Source organism: Hyla sarda, chromosome 10, assembly GCF_029499605.1.
Source record: "Hyla sarda isolate aHylSar1 chromosome 10, aHylSar1.hap1, whole genome shotgun sequence".
In the NCBI taxonomy this organism is placed as follows: domain Eukaryota; kingdom Metazoa; phylum Chordata; class Amphibia; order Anura; family Hylidae; genus Hyla; species Hyla sarda.
Window position 1 is genome coordinate 114,702,623 of NC_079198.1, and position 19,078 is coordinate 114,721,700.

Here is a 19,078-nt window from a genome sequence, read left to right on the forward strand (position 1 = left end):
TGGGGAATGAAGTTGAAGCCAGGGAAGTCCAAGGAGAATTTCAGAAGTGCAATTGGGGAGGACCAAAAGTTCAATCCTCTCGTGATGAGATCCGATGCTCATTAGAAGGGGCTCCGTGCGGAAACGTATGGTACAGTCCAATCTTTCATTGTTTACACAATTGATGTAAAGGGGTCTGGCGAGACTGGTCACTGGGATGTTGAACCTGTTGACGAGAGAGGCCAAAATAAAATTTCCTGCAGATCCAGAGTCCAAGAAGGCCATAGTAGAGAAGGAGAAGGCAGAGGCAGACATCCGCACAGGCACAGTAAGACGTGGAGAAGCAGAGTGGACATCAAGGACTGTCTCACCTTTGTGCGGAGTCAGCGTACGTCTTTCCAAGCGGGGAGGACGGATAGGACAATCCCTCAGGAAGTGTTCGGTACTAGCACAGTACAGGCAGAGGTTCTCCATGCGGCGTCGTGTCCTCTCTTGAGGTGTCAGGCGAGACCGGTCGACCTGCATAGCCTCCACGGCGGGAGGCACAGGAACGGATTGCAGGGGACCAGAGGAGAGAGGAGCCGAGGAGAAGAAACGCCTCGTGCGAACAGAGTCCATATCTTGGCGGAGCTCCTGACGCCTTTCGGAAAAACGCATGTCAATGCGAGTGGCTAGGTGAATGAGTTCATGTAGATTAGCAGGGATTTCTCGTGCGGCCAGAACATCTTTAATGTTGCTGGATAGGCCTTTTTTAAAGGTCGCGCAGAGGGCCTCATTATTCCAGGATAATTCTGAAGCAAGAGTACGGAATTGTACGGCATACTCGCCAACGGAAGAATTACCCTGGACCAGGTTCAACAGGGCAGTCTCAGCAGAAGAGGCTCGGGCAGGTTCCTCAAAGACACTTCGGATTTCCGAGAAGAAGGAGTGTACAGAGGCAGTGACGGGGTCATTGCGGTCCCAGAGCGGTGTGGCCCAAGACAGGGCTTTTCCAGACAGAAGGCTGACTACGAAAGCCACCTTAGACCTTTCAGTGGGAAACTGGTCCGACATCATCTCCAGATGCAGGGAACATTGGGAAAGAAAGCCACGGCAGAATTTAGAGTCCCCATCAAATTTATCCGGCAAGGATAGGCGTAGACCAGGAGCGGCCACTCGCTGCGGAGGAGGTGCAGGAGCTGGCGGAGGAGATGATTGCTGAAGCTGTGGTAGTAACTGCTGTAGCATAACGGTCAGTTGAGACAGCTGTTGGCCTTGTTGCGCTATCTGTTGTGACTGCTGGGCGACCACCGTGGTGAGGTCAGCGACAACTGGCAGAGGAACTTCAGCGGGATCCATGGCCGGATCTACTGTCACGATGCCGGCTGGCAGGTAGTGGATCCTCTGTGCCGGAGAGGGATTGGCGTGGACCGTGCTAGTGGATCGGTTCTAAGTCACTACTGGTTTTCACCAGAGCCCGCCGCAAAGCGGGATGGTCTTGCTGCGGCGGTAGTGACCAGGTCGTATCCACTAGCAACGGCTCACCTCTCTGGCTGCTGAAGATAGGCGCGGTACAAGGGAGTAGACAGAAGCAAGGTCGGACGTAGCAGAAGGTCGGGGCAGGCAGCAAGGATCGTAGTCAGGGGCAACGGCAGGAGGTCTGGAACACAGGCTAGGAACACACAAGGAAACGCTTTCACTGGCACAATGGCAGCAAGATCCGGCAAGGAAGTGCAAGGGAAGTGAGGTGATATAGGGAAGTGCACAGGTGATCAGACTAATTGGAACCACTGCGCCAATCAGCGGCGCAGTGGCCCTTTAAATCGCAAAGACCCGGCGCGCGCGCGCCCCAAGGAGCGGGGCCGCGCGCGCCGGGACAGAACCGACGGAGAGCGAGTCAGGTACGGGAGCCGGGGTGCGCATCGCGAGCGGGCGCTACCCGCATCGCGAATCGCATCCCGGCTGGAGGCAGTATCGCAGCGCCCCGGGTCAGTGAATCTGACCGGAGCGCTGCAGTGAGGAGAGTGTAGCGAGCGCTCCGGGGAGGAGCGGGGACCCGGAGCGCTCGGCGTAACAACCAGTTGATTAGGAAAAATGTGTTTTCCACCAAAGTACCCCTTTAACACCTTAAGGTCCCAGCCCATTTTCACCTTAAGGACCCGGGCATTTTTTGCGCATCTGACCACTGTCACTTTAAGCTTTAATAACATTCCAAATAAATTATATATTGATTCACATATACAATATGTCTACTTTATGTTTGCATCATACAGTTGACGTGTTTTTACTTTTGGAAGACATCAGAGGGCTTCAAAGTACAGCAGCAATTTTCTAATTTTTCATGAAATTTTCAAAATCAGAATTTTTCAGAGACCAGTTGAGTTTTGAAGTGGATTTGAAGGGTCTTCATATTAGAAATACCCCATAAATTACCCCATTATAAAAACTGCACCCCTTAAAGTATTCAAATTGACATTCAGAAAGTTTTTTTTTTAACCCTTTAGGTGTTTCACCGGATCTTCATTTTTTACACTCGCATGTTCTTGTAGACCCAATTTTTTAATTTTTACAAGGGGTAAAAGGAGAAAAAGCCTGCCAAAATTAGTAACCCAATTTCTCTTGAGTAAGGAAATACCTCATATGTGGATGTGAAGTGCTCTGTGGGTGCACTAGAGGACTCAGAAGGGAAGGAGCGACAATGGGATTTTGGAGAGTGAATTTTGCTGAAACGTTTTTTCCGGGGCATGTCGCATTTAGGAAGCCCCTATGGTGCCAGAACTGCAATATAAATAAATAAAAATAAAAAACACATGGCATACTATTTTGGAAACTACACCCCTCAAGGAACATAACAAGGGGTCCAGTGAGCCTTAATACCCCACAGGTGTTTGACGACTTTTCGTTAAAGTCAGATGTGTAAATGAAAATTATTATTATTTTTTTTTACTAAAGTGCAGTTTTTTCCCAAATTTACCATTTTTTACAAAGGGTAATGAGAGAAAATGCCCCCCAAAATGTGTAACCCCATCTCTTCTGAGTATGGAAATTCCCCATGTTAGGACATAAAATGCTCTGCTGGCGAACTACAATGCTCAGAAGAGAAGGAGCCACATTTGGCTTTTGGAAAGCAATTTTTGCTGAAATTGTTTTTGGGGGGCATGTCGCATTTAGGAAGCCACTAAGGTGCCAGAACAGCAAAAAAACAAAACAAACAAACCAAAAAAAAAACACATGGCATACTATATTGGAAACTACACCCCTCAAGGAACGTAACAAGGGGTACAGTGAGCCTAACACCCCACAGGTGTTTAACGACTTTTTGTTAAAGTCGGATGTGTAAATGAAAAAAACTTTTTTTTCACAAAAATGCAGTTTTTCCCCCAAATTTTACATTTTTACAAGAAGTAATAGGAGAAAATGCCTCCCAAAAATTTGTAACCCCATTTTTGGGAGGCATTGTGGATGTAAAGTTGCTGGCAAACTACAATGCTCAGAAGAGAAGGAGCGCCACTGAGCTTTTGGAGAGAAAATTTGGTTGGAATAGAAGTCGGGGGCCATGTGCCCCCATGGTGACAGAACAGTGGACCCCCCTCTACCACCACCACATGTGACCCCATTTTGGAAACTACACCCCTCACAGAATTTAATAAGGGGTGCACTGAGCATTTACACCCTAATGGCATTTGACGGATCTTTGGAACAGTGGGCTGTGCAAATGAAAAATTACATTTTTCATTTTCACGGACCACTGTTCCAAAAATCTGTCAGACACCTGTGGGGTGTAAATGCTCACTGTACCCCTTAATACATTACATGAGGGGTATTGTTTCCAAAATGGGGTCACATGTGGGGGGGGGGGCTCCATTATTCTGGACTATGGGGTTTTTGTAAACGCACATGGCCCTCAATTCCGGACAAATTTTCTCTCCAAAAGCCCAATGCCGCTCCTTCTCTTCTGAGCATTGTAGTTCACCCGCAGAGCACTTAACATCCACATATGGGGTATTCAGAAGAAATGGGGCTACAATTTTTTTTCCTATTTTCCCTTGTGAAAATGAAAAATTTAGGTTAACACCAGCATTTTAGTTAAAAAATTTTTTTTTTCATTTTCCCATCCAACTTTAATGAGAATTTGTCAAACACCTGTGGGGTGTTAAGGCTCACTATACCCCTTGTTACGTTCCGTGAGGGGTGTAGTTTTTGCGTTTATGTCAGAAGGCTGTCCGGACATGCTGGGAGTTGTAGTTTTGCAACAGCAGGAGACACCCTGGTTGGTAAAAAAAAAACAAAAAAACAACTCCATTAGAGCAATGTTCTACAACATTCGGCTCTTCAGCTGTTGCAGAACTACAACTCCCAGCATGCCCTGACAACGAACTGCTGGGAGTTGCAGTTTTGCAACAGCTTCAGAGCCACATGTTGGGAAACCTTGCCTTAGGTGATCATTTATTCTGCCCCCCATCCCTGTATACTCAATATACAGCGCTTCATACTATATGGGATACACACAATAAGGGTGCGTTCACACTGAGTAATTCAAGAGGAATTTACTCGAGTAATTCCTCTTGAATTCTCCGCTCAAAATGAATGCACATCTCCTCTGCCCATTGACTTCAATGTTATTTCAGCTGTCCTGTTCTCACTGCGGAAATTCTGCTAGCAAAATTCTGACACTGGATTCCGTTCCGCTTGAAGAATGAGCATGTTCATTCTTCAGACGGAATCCGCTAGCAGAAATCAATAGAAGTCAATTGTAAAAAAAAAAAATCAGCGCAAATTTCGAATGAAAATGTAAAAAAAAATTCCGGACATAAATTTTTCGGCGTGAATTACTCTTGATTTACTGAGTGTGAATGCACTCTAACTCATTGTTATATGTGACACATACTAGTATTAGTGAAGTTACATTGTAGTAAGTTTTATATTGTTTATTGACTGTATACAGGAAGGGTGAGAAGGGTGAGGAGGCGTGAGGAGGCATGAGGCAGTCAGGATGGCCGAGCGGTCTAAGGCGCTGTGTTCAGGTCGCAGTCTCCTCTGGAGGCGTGGGTTCGAATCCCACTTCTGACAGCAACAAATGATGTTTTTTTGCCTGAGTGATGTTGTAAATTATGACAACCAGAATGTAGTCTATGAAATGATACAGTTATATGACATCAGTCAACATTTACATATATAGTAGTTTGTAGCTTGGATCAGGGAAATCAAGAATTCACCAAGTGACCAATGGTATAAAAGCGTCCCAAAAAAGGATTGCAGCAGCACTCTTGGTCATGAAATGGAGGCTCTTAGTGCACTTTTTGATCAAAACGTGTCCCCCCATCCACCACGCGGAGGTGACCTCATTTCGGATGGGACCATATGGGAGCCTCCATTTTTTGACCAAGAGTGCTGCTGCAACCTTCTTTTTTTTTGTCTACTCTGTATTTTCCACAGCAGCGGGCACCCGTGTTAATACTGTGTTAATAGTTGTACTGGCTATTTAAATTTTTGTTTCAATGGTATAAAAGCTTCTGCCGAAACCCGGGACCTTTAGATCTTCAGTCTAACACTCTCCCAACTGAGCGTCTCTCTCTATTTGTTACATTTCCTGACTGCAGTTATGTAGGAAATCGTTACATGATAACACTCGCGCCCTTAGGCTGGATTTCTGTGTAACAATAGCAGAGTGATATCTATCCATAATATTTATAAAATATATATATATATATATATATATATATATATATATATATATATATATATGAATATGATAGTAAAGCTGTCCGGGCATGCTGGGAGATATTGTTTTGCTACAACAGGAGGCACTCTAGTGGCCAAAGGCTGACCAGGCATGCTGGGATTTGTAGTTTTGGAACAGCTGGAGGCACCCTAGTAGCTAAAGGCTGTCCTGGCATGCTGGAAGTTGTAATTTTGCAATATCTGGAGGCACCCTAGGTGCATTACAATACCCTGATGTTCCTGTCCAACCTTAAAGGAGTACTCCAGGATGGAAAAATTGTCCTCCATACTGCCGCCAGTAAAAACATAAAGATATACATACCTTCCTCCACTCCCCCGGTGCCTTACGTAACCCACTCCGGTCTCTGCCGCGATCCTCTTCCTGGTTGCCGATAGTCGGTAAGTCATACTGCACTCAGCCAATCACCGGCCCCATCGAAGTCCCGACTTGGCCGGCGATAGGCTGAGCGGCAGTGTGACGTTTTTGGCCCCGGCAGAAGGTGCTCTGGTACTCTAAAGGGGTACTCTGGTGGAAAACAACTTTTTCTTTTTAAATCAACTGGTGCCAAAGAGTTAAAAAGACTTGTTAATTACTTATATTTATCTTGAAGGGGTATTCCAGGAAAAAAACTTTTTTTATACATCAACTGGCTCCATAAAGTTAAGCAGATTATTAAATTAATTCTATTAAAAAATCTTAATCATTTCAGTACTTATGAGCTGCTGAAGTTGAGTTGTTATTTTCTGTCTAAGTGCTCTCTGATGACACCTGTCTCGGGAACTGTCCAGAGTAGAAGCAAATCCCCATAGCAAACCTCTTCTACTCTGTGCTGTTCCCAAGACAAGCAGAGATGTCAGCAGAGAGCACTGGCCTTCAATTCCAGACAAATTTTCTCTCCAAAAGCCCAATGTGGCTCCTTCTCTTCTGAGCATTGTAGTTCACCCGCAGAGCACTTTACATCCACATATGGGGTATTCAGAAGAAATGGGGCTACAATTTTTTTTTCCTATTTTACCTTGTGAGAATGAAAAATGTCATGTTTTTTTCATTTTCCCATCCAAATTTAATGAAAATTTGTCAAACACCTGTGGGGTGTTAAGGCTCACTATACCCCTTGTTACGTTCCGTGAGGGGTGTAGTTTCCAAAATGAGGTCACACGTGGGTATTTATTTTTTGTGTTTATGTCAGAAGGCTGTCCGGACATGCTGGGAGTTGTAGTTTTGCAACAGCAGGAGGCACCCTGGTTGGTAAAAAACAAACAAAAAAAAACTCCATTAGAGCAATGTACTACAACATTTGGCTCTTCAGCTGTTGCAGAACTACAACTCCCAGCATGCCCTGACAGCGACCGGCTGGGAGTTGCAGTTTTGCAACAGCTGCAGAGCCACATGTTGGGAAACCTTGCCTTAGGTGATCATTTATTCTGCCCCCCATCCCTGTATACTCAATATACAGCGCTTCATACTATATGGGATACACACAATAACTCATTGTTATATGTGACACATACACAGACTAGTATTAGTGACGTTACATTGTAGGCAGTTTTATATTGTTTATTGGCATTGGGCAGTGGGCAGTGGGCAGTGGGCAGTGGGCAGTCAGGATGGCCGAGCGGTCTAAGGCGCTGCGTTCAGGTCGCAGTCTCCTCTGGAGGCGTGGGTTCGAATCCCACTTCTGACAGCAACTGATGTTTTTTTGCCTGAGTGATGTTGTAAAATATGACAACCAGAATGTAGTCTATGAAATGATACAGTTATATGACATCAGTCAATATTTACATATATAGTAGTTTGTAGCTTGGATCAGGGAAACCAAGAATTCACCAAGTGACCAATGGTATAAAAGCGTCCAAAAAAAGGATTGCAGCAGCACTCTTGGTCATGAAATGGAGGCTCTTAGTGCACTTTTTGATCAAAACATGTCCCCCCATCCACCACGCGGAGGTGGCCTCATTTCGGATGGGACCATATGGTAGCCTCCATTTTTTGACCAAGAGTGCTGCTGCAACCTTCTTTTTTTGTCTACTCTGTATTTTCCACAGCAGCGGGCACCTGTATTATTAGTTGTACTGGCTATTTTTGTTTCAATGGTATAAAAGCTTCTGCCGAAACCCGGGATCGAACCAGGGACCTTTAGATCTTCAGTCTAACGCTCTCCCAACTGAGCTATTTCGGCTGTGTGTCACTATGTATTTGCTACATTTCCTGACTGCATTTATGTAGTAAATCGTTACATGATAACACTCGCGCCCTTAGAATGGATTTCTGTGTAACAATAGCAGAGTGATATCTATCCATAAAATTTATAAAATATATATATATATATATATGAATATGATAGTAAAGCTGTCCGGGCATGCTGGGAGATATTGTTTTGCTACAACTGGAGGCCCTCTAGTGGCCAAAGGCTGACCAGGCATGCTGGGAGCTGTAATTTTGCAATATCTGGAGGCACCCTAGGTGCATTACAATACCCTGCTGTTCCTGTCCAACCTTAAAGGAGTACTCCAGGATGGAAAAATTGTCCTCCATACTGCCGGCATTAAAACATAAAGATATACATACCTTCCTCCGGTGCCTCTGGTAACCCACTTCAGCAGCTGATAATTATTGGAAAGATTAAGATTTTTTTTTATAGAAGTAATTTACAAATCTGTTTGCTTTCTGGAGCCAGTTAATATAAAAAATAAAGTTTTTTTTCCCTGGAATTCCCCCTTAATCCTTCCAGTACTTATCAGCTGCTGTATGCTCCAGAGGAAGTAGTCTAGTTCGTTCCAGTCTGACCACAGTGCTCTCTGCTGACACAGCTGTTCATATCAGGAACTGTCCAGAGCAGGAACAAATCCCCATAGCCAACCTCTCCTGATCCAGACAGTTCCTGACATGGACAGTGGTGTCAGCAGAGAGCACTGTGGTCAAACAGAAAATACCTACACAATTTCCTCTGTAGTATACAGCAGCTGATAAGTACTGGAAGGATTAAATAGAAGTCATTTACAAATCTGCATAACTTTCTGGCACCAGTTGATTAGAAAAAATCTGTTTTCCACCAAAGTTTTTGCACATCTGACCACTGTCATTTTAAGCATTAATAACATTCCAAATAAATTATATATTGATTCACATATACAAAATGTCTACTTTATGTTTGCATCATACAGTTGACATGTTTTTACTTTTGGAAGACATCAGAGGGCTTCAAAGATCAGCAGCAATTCTCACATTTTTCATGACATTTTCAAAATCGAAATTTTTCAGGGACCAGTTCAGTTTTGAAGTGGATTTGAGGGGCCTTCATATTAGAAATGACCCACAAATGACCCCATTATAAAACTGCACCCAAAATTACATTCAGAAAAGTTTTTTTTAACCCTTTAGGTGTTTCACAGGAATAGCAGCAAAGTGAAGGAGAAAATTCAAAATCTTAATTTTTTACACTCGCATGTTCTTGTAGACCCAGTTTTTGAATTTTTACAAGGGGTAAAAGGATAAAAAGCCCCCCAAAATTTGTAACCCAATTTCTCTTGAGTAAGGAAATACCTCATATGTGGATGTACAGTGCTCTGTGGGTGCACTAAAGGGCTCAGAAGGGAAGGAGCGACAATGGGATTTTGGAGAGTGAATTTTGCTGAAACGTTTTTTGGGGGGCATGTCGCATTTAGGAAGCCCCTATGGTGCCAGAACTGCAAAAAAAAAAAAAAATTAAAAAAACACATGGCATACTATTTTGGAAACTACACCCTTCAAGGAACATAACAAGGGGTACAGTGAGCCTTAATACCCCACAGGTGTTTGATGACTTTTCGTTAAAATCTGATGTGTAAATTAAATTATTTTTTTTTTTTTTTACTAAAGTGCAGTTTTTTTTCCCCAAATTTACCATTTTCACAAAGGGTAATGAGAGAAAATGCCCCCCAAAATTTGTAACCCCATCTCTTTTCAGTATGGAAATACCCCATGTTAGGAAATAAAATGCTCTGCGGGCGAACTACAATGCTCAAAAGAGAAGAAGCCACATTTGGCTTTTGGAAAGCATTTTTTGCTGAAATTGTTTTTGAGGGGCATGCCACATTTAGGAAGCCCCTATGATGCCAGAATAGCAAAAAAAAAAAAAAAAAAAAAAAACACATGGCATACTATTTTGGAAACTACACCCCTCAAGGAACGTAACAAGGGGTACAGTGAGCCTTTACACCCCACAGGTGTTTGACGACTTTTCGTTAAAGTCGGATGTGTAAATGAAAAAAAAAATGTTTTCACTAAAATGCTGTTTTTTCCCCAAATTTTACAAGAGGTAATAGGAGAAAATGCCTCCAAAAATTTGTAACATCATTTCTTCTGAGTATGGAAATACCCCAAGTGTGGATGTAAAGTTCTCTGCTGGCGAACTACAATGCTCAGAAGAGAAGGAGCGCCACTGAGCTTTTGGAGAGAGAATTTGGCTGGAATAGAAGTCAGGGGCCATGTGCCCCCATGGTGCCAGAACAATGGACCACCCCCCACACATGTGACCCCATTTTGGAAACTACACCCCTCACGTAATGTAATAAGGGGTTCAGTGAGCATTTACACCCCACTGGTGTTTGACAGATCTTTGGAACAGTAGGCTGTGCAAATAAAAAAAAACATTTTTAATTCTCACGGACCACTGTCCCAAAAATCTGTCAGACACCTGTGGGGAGGGGGGGGGGGGGGGTAAATGCTCACTGTATCCCTTATTACATTACATGAGGGGTGTAGTTTCCAAAATGGGGTCACATGTGGGGGGGGGGGGTCCATTGTTCTGGCACTATGGGGGCTTTGTAAACGCACATGGCCCTCAATTCCGGACATATTTTCTCTCCAAAAGCCCAATGCCGCTCCTTCTCTTCTGAGCATTGTAGTTCACCCGCAGAGCACTTTACATCCACATATGGGGTATTCAGAAGAAATGGGGCTACGATTTTTTTCCCCTATATTCCCTTGTGAGAATGAAAAATTTAGGTTAACACCAGCATTTTAGCTAAATATTATTATTATTTTTTTTTCATTTTCCCATCCAAATTTAATGAAAATTTGTCAAACACCTGTGGGGTGTTAAGGCTCACTATACCCCTTGTTACGTTCCGTGAGGGGTGTAGTTTCCAAAATAAGGTCACACGTGGGTATTCATTTTTTTTGTGTTTATGTCAGAAGGCTGTCCGGACATGCTGGGAGTTGTAGTTTTGCAACAGCAGGAGGCACCCTGGTTGGTATAAAAAAAAAAAAAAAAAAAACTCCATTAGAGCAATGTTCTACAACATTTGGCTCTTCAGCTGTTGCAGAACTACAACTTCCAGCATGCCCTGACAGCGACCGGCTGGAAGTTGCAGTTTTGCAACAGCTGCAGAGCCACATGTTGGGAAACCTTGCCTTAGGTGATCATTTATTCTGCCCCCCATCCCTGTATACTCAATATACAGCGCTTCATACTATATGGGATACACACAATAACTCATTGTTATATGTGACACATACACAGACTAGTATTAGTGACGTTACATTGTAGGCAGTTTTATATTGTTTATTGGCATTGGGCATTGGGCATTGGGCATTGGGCATTAGGCATTAGGCATTAGGCATTAGGCATTAGGCATTAGGCATTAGGCATTAGGCATTAGGCATTAGGCATTAGGCATTAGGCATTAGGCAAAGTGCAGTCAGGATGGCCGAGCGGTCTAAGGCGCTGCGTTGGTCATGAAATGGAGGCTCTTAGTGCACTTTTTGATCAAAACGTGTCCCCCCATCCACCACGCGGAGGTGGCCTCATTTCAGATGGGACCATATGGGAGCCTCCATTTTTTGACCAAGAGTGCTGCTGCAACCTTCTTTTTCTGTCTACTCTGTATTTTCCACAGCAGCGGGCACCCGTGTTAATACTGTGTTAATAGTTGTACTGGCTATTTAAATTTTTGTTTTAATGGTATAAAAGCATCTGCCGAAACCCGGGATCGAACCAGGGACCTTTAGATCTTCAGTCTAACGCTCTCCCAACTGAGCTATTTCGGCTGTGTGTCACTACGTATTTGTTACATTTCCTGAGTGTAGTAAATCGTTACATGATAACACTCGCGCCCTTAGAATGGATTTCTGTGTAACAATAGCAGAGTGATATCTATCCATAAAATTTATAAAAAATATATATATATGAATATGATAGTAAAGCTGTCCGGGCATGCTGGGAGATATTGTTTTGCTACAACTGGAGGCCCTCTAGTGGCCAAAGGCTGTCCTGGCATGTAGTTTTGCAATATCTGGTGGAACCCTAGGTTTCAAAGGCTGTCCGGGCATGCTGGGAATTGTAGTTTTGCAACAGCTGGAGGCACCCTGGTTGAGAAACAATGATATGTATGTAAAGCAGTGTATATACTGTATCATATATATCAGTGGTCTCCAACCTGTGGACCTCCAGATGTTGCAAAACTACAACTCCCAGCATGCCCGGACAGCCAATGGCTGTCCGGGCATGCTGGAAGTTGTAGTTTTGCAACATCTGGAGGTCCGCAGGTTGGAGACCACTGATATATATAATCAGAATAATGCAGGGAACTCTGTTATTTTGTTCTCAAACCTGAGGCTCTTCAGTTGTTGCAAAAATACAACTCCCAGTATGTCGGGGAGCTACAGGTTGGGGAACACAGCTCTATTGCCTCAATGTGTCCTTGCCCTACAATTTTGGGTTTTGATTTCCCCATTCTGTTCTCAGTGAGCCCAGCCTGGTTTTCTTGTTAAGTTACATGTAAGAACACTATTTCGTGCAGGTGCCCTTAGGATCTCTGATGGGGCTTCCAACTTCCCTCCTGCCAAATTCCTTTAAAAATACATGAATCTAAAATTCAACTGATCCACCCCAGATGGGACTCGAACCCACAATCCCTGGCTTAGGAGGCCAGTGCCTTATCCATTAGGCCACTGGGGCTTCTTGCTTCATTGTGTTATAGATGAATGTTTCCTCTATAGCAGTGATTTGTACGGTGATTATTTGATAAATATGGTGCCGGAACACAATTATTTGAAATTGTTCTTCATTGTAACACTTTGTATGGTTTCTCTCGTGCAACTTTTTAACCAGTTGTGCCAAAATGTGCAATTTATTTTTTTTACAAAGGCTGTCCACATCAGCTTTGTATGGGTTTGTATGCCTGGGCTCACACTATGATGGGGCCATAATGAGTCGACAGGGGTCACTATCTGACTCCAGACAACTTATTCAAATGAATGAGATACAGGGCCGGGTCCGGGATACGGGAGCGCACGGTTTTCACTCCCCCCCAGCTGGATCAAGGGACCATATTGTCAAATAATAGTGTGATCCCAGCCTAAGTCGGGTCTAGGATGTTGTAGATTTGTGACATATTGAGGACTTTCATCACGGCAAAAAGTTAACCAGACTTTGGCAGAGATATACAAATAGCATCTAAGGCAAAAGTCGCAATAAAAAGTCTCTAAACAGCAACTACGATAAAATCGTGTAACACCACAAGAACGGGGTAAAAAGCAATGAAACATTCCCATATAAAAGAGAGAATAATGGAAGCCGGACGCTCACCAATTTAGTCCTTCTTCAGGCTTTATTGCAGCAACATTATACTCACATAGTAAAAGGGGGGAACAGAGAAACAGAAAGGAAGAGCAGGTGGTACAGAGGCAACAGGGGGGTACAGAAGCTCCTTTTCGCTCACTCAAGCACTTCGTGCGAAACTGAGCTTTTTGCCTCTGGGGGGGGGGGGGGGAAGGGGGGGGGGTACAGAGACGACAAACTCCACTTCGCACACTTGAGTGTGCGAAACGGAACTTCTGTACCCCCTGTACCCCCCTTTCGCCTCTGCTCTTCCTTTCTGTTTCCCCCTTTTACTATGTGAGTATAATGTTGCTGCAATAAAAGCCTGAAGAAGGACTAAATTGGTGAGCGGCCGGCTTCCATTATTCTCTCTTTATTTGAACATTTATGCCGGCTGCACACTGCAGGTAGCCAGAGAACCACCTACACCTAGACGCAAGAACCAACTATATGCCCTATTCTACGTACCTCCTGTTGCTTTGAAGTCGCAGCGCCGAACTGACTTTTTCTGTAGTTTTTTTTTTTTCCCCAATGAAAAATTCCCCCAAGGTGTATAGATTTAATAGGATCCTCACCATTAGCCAAAGTGATGAGGTCTGTGAAGGAAAGGGTTAAGAGAAGATTTCTGGCTTCCTATTGGCTAATCCCTACTGCACTTTTCCGACACTAAGCACATGGTAGTGTGGCCGAGCGGTCTAAGGCGCTGGATTTAGGCTCCAGTCTCTCTGGAGGCGTGGGTTCAAATCCCACCACTGCCAACAGCTATTTTTCTGCATTTCAACCACTAGATGTCGCCATTATATCTCTTTTGTACAGGCTCATAAAACTACTGTCTAAACTTTTGATACATTGATATATTTACTAGCTAAATGCCCTGCATTACCCGGTCTTTCTTCCTAAACTTGCAACAATGTCGTAATCTTTTCATATCTCGTCCTCCTATCCCGACTTGTTCTGTGGGTCAATGGAATGACGACAATACCCATACGTGTGTAGGAGAGAGTGGAGACGGCACCACAAGCGATCTTTACTGCTGCCCTTCTAGTGGTTGCCAAACTGCAACTCCCAGCATGCCCAGACAGCCAAAGGCTGTCTGGGCATGCTGGGAGTTGTAGTTTGGCAACATCTGGAGGGTCACAGTTTGGAGACCACTATTACAGTGGTGTCCAAACGGCGGTAGCCCTACAGATGTTGCCAAACTACAACTCTCAGCATGCCTAGACCGCCCAGGCATGCTGGGAGTTGTAGTTCTGTAACATTTGTCCCTTCAGATTTTGCAATTTTCATGGAAATTTTGAAAATTGCTGCTCTAATTTGAAGCCCTCAAATTTTTTCAAAAAGTAAAAATATGTCCATTTCATGATGCCAACATAAAGTAGACGTATTGTTTTTGTGAATCAATATAAAATGTATTTTGAATATTCATTTTCCTTAAAAGCAGGGAGTTTCAAAATTAGAAAAATGCTAAATTTTCAAAATTTTCATGAAATTTGGGGATTTTTCACCAAGAAAGAATGCAAGTAACGACGAAAATTTACCACCAAAATAAAGTAGAATATGTGACGAAAAAACAATCTCAGAATCAGAATAATCGGTAAAAGCATCTTAGAGTTATTAATGCTTAAAGTGACGGTGGTCAGAATTACAAAAAAGGGCTGCATCCTTAAGGTGAAAATGAGCTGCATCCTTAAGGGGTTAAAGGGGAACTCCGTAACTTCATCAACTTTCTTTTTTTTTTATATGTTGTCGTACTTATGTACTACAACATATATCTAATATAAAAGAGAAATATGGAAGGAAGGTAGCTCAAACCACAAGAAAAAGTTGATATAAATAAATATGCCAGATGAGTACTAGTCAGGGGCGTAGCTAGAAACCGGACCTAAAACTGTAGGATACTACGGTTTTAGGTCCGGTCCAAAACCGCATACGGGTCAAAACTGAGCCGACCAGAGTCACCGTTTGACTCCGGTAGGCTCTTTAAAGTAAATGGAGTCACGGGCTGATCCGGCTGGGGTACGGGAGCGCCCGGTTTGCCCCTCCCCCGGCCGGATTCGGCACCCGTATGTACAAAACGTGGTGTGAATGAAGCCTAATACTGCCACACACTGTGCCCCTAAATATAAACCCTCAAAAATAACCATGCTATACGCTGTACCCTCCCACACATCATACATGCATCTTGCTTACACACATCAATCATTCATGTACACATCATTATACATACATACATCATACATACACACGCCACCTCTGGACCCCCCCACACATGTATAATACATACATCATACATAAACACACATCATACATACACCTGCTGCCTCCAGAACCCCCAACATAATACATGTCCACACATCATACATATATCCTTCTAGCTTACACACATCATACATACATCTTGCTTACACAACATCTATCATTCATACATCATACATACACACACACGCTGGCTCCAGACCCCAACCCCCCCCCCCCATGCATATACAGTGGTCCCTCAACATACGATGGTAATTCGTTCCAAACGACCTGTCGTTTGTGGAATCCATCGTATGTTGAGGGATCCGTGCAATGTAAAGTATAGGAAGCTGTACTCACCTGTCCCCGCCACTCCGGACCAGGTCCTCACCGCTCCCGATCCTGTCCCAGGGGCTCCCGATGCTGTCCCGCTGCTCCGGTGTCTTCTTCGCAATCCTCCGGTGTCTTCCGCATCTTCTGCAGGGTACGGGCCTCGCTTTCTGGTGACCTTACGTAGTGACGTAATAACAACGCCGGAAAGCGAGGGCCGGACCCTGGAGAAGATGCGGAAGAAGCCGGAGGATCGCGAAGTGGACCCGGAGCAGCGGGAATAGGTGAGCAAACCTGCCCGGGATGCTTAAATTGCTATCCCACAGCAGCTTAAGCATTTTCCGCTGTCGGATAGCAGTTAATGCGATGGCCCCGACATATAAAAGCATCGTATGTCGATGCTGACATCGACATGCAATGGCCTCTGAGAGGCCATCATATGTCGATTTTATCATATGTCGGGGCCATCGTAGGTCGGGGGGTTACTGTATACATCGCGCTTACACCAACATACATACATTACATACATACACACATTCTACATACATATACATACACACAACATACATACACAAACGCAATAATACAAACACACATGATACATGTACTCACACATAAACCCCCCCCCCCCGGCAGACGCCGTGAGTTCAGGGTGATCCGGTGTGAGGTGAAAAAATTCATTTGAATAAGTCGTCCGGAGTCAGATAGTGACCCCTGTCGACTCATTATGGCCCCATCATAGTGTGAGCCCAGGCATACAAACCCATACAAAGCTGATGTGGATAGCCTTTGTAAAAAAAAAAAAAAAAAAAAAAAAAAAAATCACACATTTTGGCACAACTGGTTAAAAAGTTGCACGAGAGAAACCAAACAAAGTGTTACAATGAAGAACAATTTCAAATAATTGTGTTCCAGCACCATATTTATCAAATTATCACCATATAAATCACTGCTATAGAGGAAACATTCATCTATAACACCACAAAATAAGGGTAGGCAAGAAGCCCCAGTGGCCTAATGGATAAGGCACTGGCCTCCTAAGCCAGGGATTGTGGGTTCGAGTCCCATCTGGGGTGGATCAGTTGAATTTTGGATTCATGTATTTTTAAAGGAATTTGGCAGGAGGGAAGTTGGAAGCCCCATCAGAGATCCTAAGGGCACCTGCACCAAATTGTGTTCTTACATGTAACTTAACAAGAAAAACCAGGCTGGGCTCACTGAGAACAGAATGGGGAAATCAAAACCCGAAATTGTAGGGCAAGGACACATTGAGGCAATAGAACTGTGTTCCCCAACCTGTAGCTCCCCGACATACTGGGAGTTGTATTTTTGCAACAACTGAAGAGCCTCAGGTTTGAGAACAAAATAACAGAGTTCCCTGCATTATTCTGATTATATATATCAGTGATCTCCCGTCCGTCCGGGCATGCTGGGAGTTGTAGTTTTGCAACATCTGGAGGTCCGCAGGTTGGAGACCACTGATATAAATGATACAGTATATACACTGCTTCACGTACATATCAGTGTTTCTCCACCAGGGTGCCTCCAGCTATTGCAAAACTACAACTCCCAGCATGCCCGGACAGACTTTGGCTACTAGGGTGTCTCTAGCTGTTGCAAAACAATATCTCCCAGCATGCCCGGACAGCTTTACTATCATATTCATATATATATATATTTTTTATAAATATTATGGATAGATATCACTCTGCTATTGTTACACAGAAATCCATTCTAAGGGCGCGAGTGTTATCATGTAACGATTTACTACATAAATGCAGTCAGGAAATGTAGCAAAACTAATATATTGCACAGCCGAAATAGCTCAGTTGGGAGAGCGTTAGACTGAAGATCTAAAGGTCCCTGGTTCGATCCCGGGTTTCGGCAGAAGCTTTTATACCATTAAAATAAAAATAGCCAGTACAACTAATAATACAGGTGCCCGCTGCTGTGGAAAATACAGAGTAGACAAAAACGGAAGGTTGCAGCAGCACTCTTGGTCAAAAAATGGAGGCTCCCATATGGTCCCATCCGAAATGAGGCCACCTCCGCGTGGTGGATGGGGGACATGTTTTGATCAAAAAGTGCACTAAGAGCCTCCATTCCATGACCAAGAGTGCTGCTGCAATCCTTTTTTTGGACGCTTTTATACCATTGGTCACTTGGTGAATTCTTGGTTTCCCTGATCCAAGCTACAAACTACTATATATGTAAATGTTGACTGATGTCATATAACTGTATCATTTCATAGACTACATTCTGGTTGTCATAATTTACAACATCACTCAGGCAAAAAAACATCAGTTGCTGTCAGAAGTGGGATTCAAACCCACGCCTCCAGAGGAGACTGCGACCTGAACGCAGCACCTTAGACCGCTCGGCCATCCTGACTGCCCAATGCCCAATGCCCAATGCCCAATGCCCAATGCCCTATGCCCAATGCCCAATGCCCTATGCCCAATGCCCAATGCCCAATGCCCAATGCCCTATGCCCAATGCCCAATGCCCTATGCCCAATGCCCAATGCCCACTGCCAATAAACAATATAAAACTGCCTACAATGTAACGTCACTAATACTAGTCTGTGTATGTGTCACATATAACAATGAGTTATTGTGTGTATCCCATATAGTATGAAGCGCTGTATATTGAGTATACAGGGATGGGGGGCAGAATAAATGATCACCTAAGGCAAGGTTTCCCAACATGTGGCTCTGCAGCTGTTGCAAAACTGCAACTCCCAGCAGGTCGCTGTCAGGGCATGCTGGGAGTTGTAGTTCTGCAACAGCTGAAGAGCCAAATGTTGTAGAACATTGCTCTAAAGGAGTTTTTTTTTACCAACCAGGGTGCCACCATTGGAGCCGGTATTTCTCAGAGCCAGTTTCATAATGTAATCTACATTACATCTATTTGCCATGGAATACAGGAAATTGTTATCATCCTGAGACATTTCTGGGCAGTTGTAAACAGACCTATATAGGGATAGATAATTATTACAAAGCATGACCGGATCATCACATCGCCTGAACCTCGACTTTCTTAGGGCATCTTCATCCCTAATATCTCGTCCGACCCAAAACTCTGCAGCTCCTTCCTTCTAAATTCTGCATCTCTATGGCCATTATCATCTATATGGGCAGATATTAACCCCTTAAGGACCGGAGGATTTTCCGTTTTTGCATTTTCGTTTTTTGCTCCTTGCCTTTAAAAAATCATAACTCTTTCAAATTTACACCTAAAAATCCATATGA

General features: G+C 43.8%; 1 protein-coding gene and 9 non-coding genes across 14 annotated transcripts in view; 5 read left to right on the forward strand and 5 right to left on the reverse strand.

Moving 5' to 3' along the window:
• The window catches only part of LOC130294180 (pulmonary surfactant-associated protein C-like), a 125,750-nt gene that overhangs the window by 55,707 nt on the left and 50,965 nt on the right, over positions 1-19,078 (reverse strand). The window lies entirely within an intron of this gene.
• On the forward strand, positions 4,946-5,028 carry TRNAL-CAG (transfer RNA leucine (anticodon CAG)). The gene has a single exon. It is a non-coding gene; the product is annotated as a tRNA-Leu (tRNA).
• On the forward strand, positions 7,282-7,364 carry TRNAL-CAG (transfer RNA leucine (anticodon CAG)). The gene has a single exon. It is a non-coding gene; the product is annotated as a tRNA-Leu (tRNA).
• Positions 7,787-7,859, reverse strand: TRNAF-GAA (transfer RNA phenylalanine (anticodon GAA)). The gene has a single exon. It is a non-coding gene; the product is annotated as a tRNA-Phe (tRNA).
• On the reverse strand, positions 11,638-11,710 carry TRNAF-GAA (transfer RNA phenylalanine (anticodon GAA)). Its single transcript has one exon. It is a non-coding gene; the product is annotated as a tRNA-Phe (tRNA).
• On the reverse strand, positions 12,548-12,620 carry TRNAR-CCU (transfer RNA arginine (anticodon CCU)). Its single transcript has one exon. It is a non-coding gene; the product is annotated as a tRNA-Arg (tRNA).
• Positions 13,939-14,020, forward strand: TRNAL-UAG (transfer RNA leucine (anticodon UAG)). The gene has a single exon. It is a non-coding gene; the product is annotated as a tRNA-Leu (tRNA).
• On the forward strand, positions 16,831-16,903 carry TRNAR-CCU (transfer RNA arginine (anticodon CCU)). Its single transcript has one exon. It is a non-coding gene; the product is annotated as a tRNA-Arg (tRNA).
• Positions 17,642-17,714, forward strand: TRNAF-GAA (transfer RNA phenylalanine (anticodon GAA)). Its single transcript has one exon. It is a non-coding gene; the product is annotated as a tRNA-Phe (tRNA).
• Positions 18,136-18,218, reverse strand: TRNAL-CAG (transfer RNA leucine (anticodon CAG)). Its single transcript has one exon. It is a non-coding gene; the product is annotated as a tRNA-Leu (tRNA).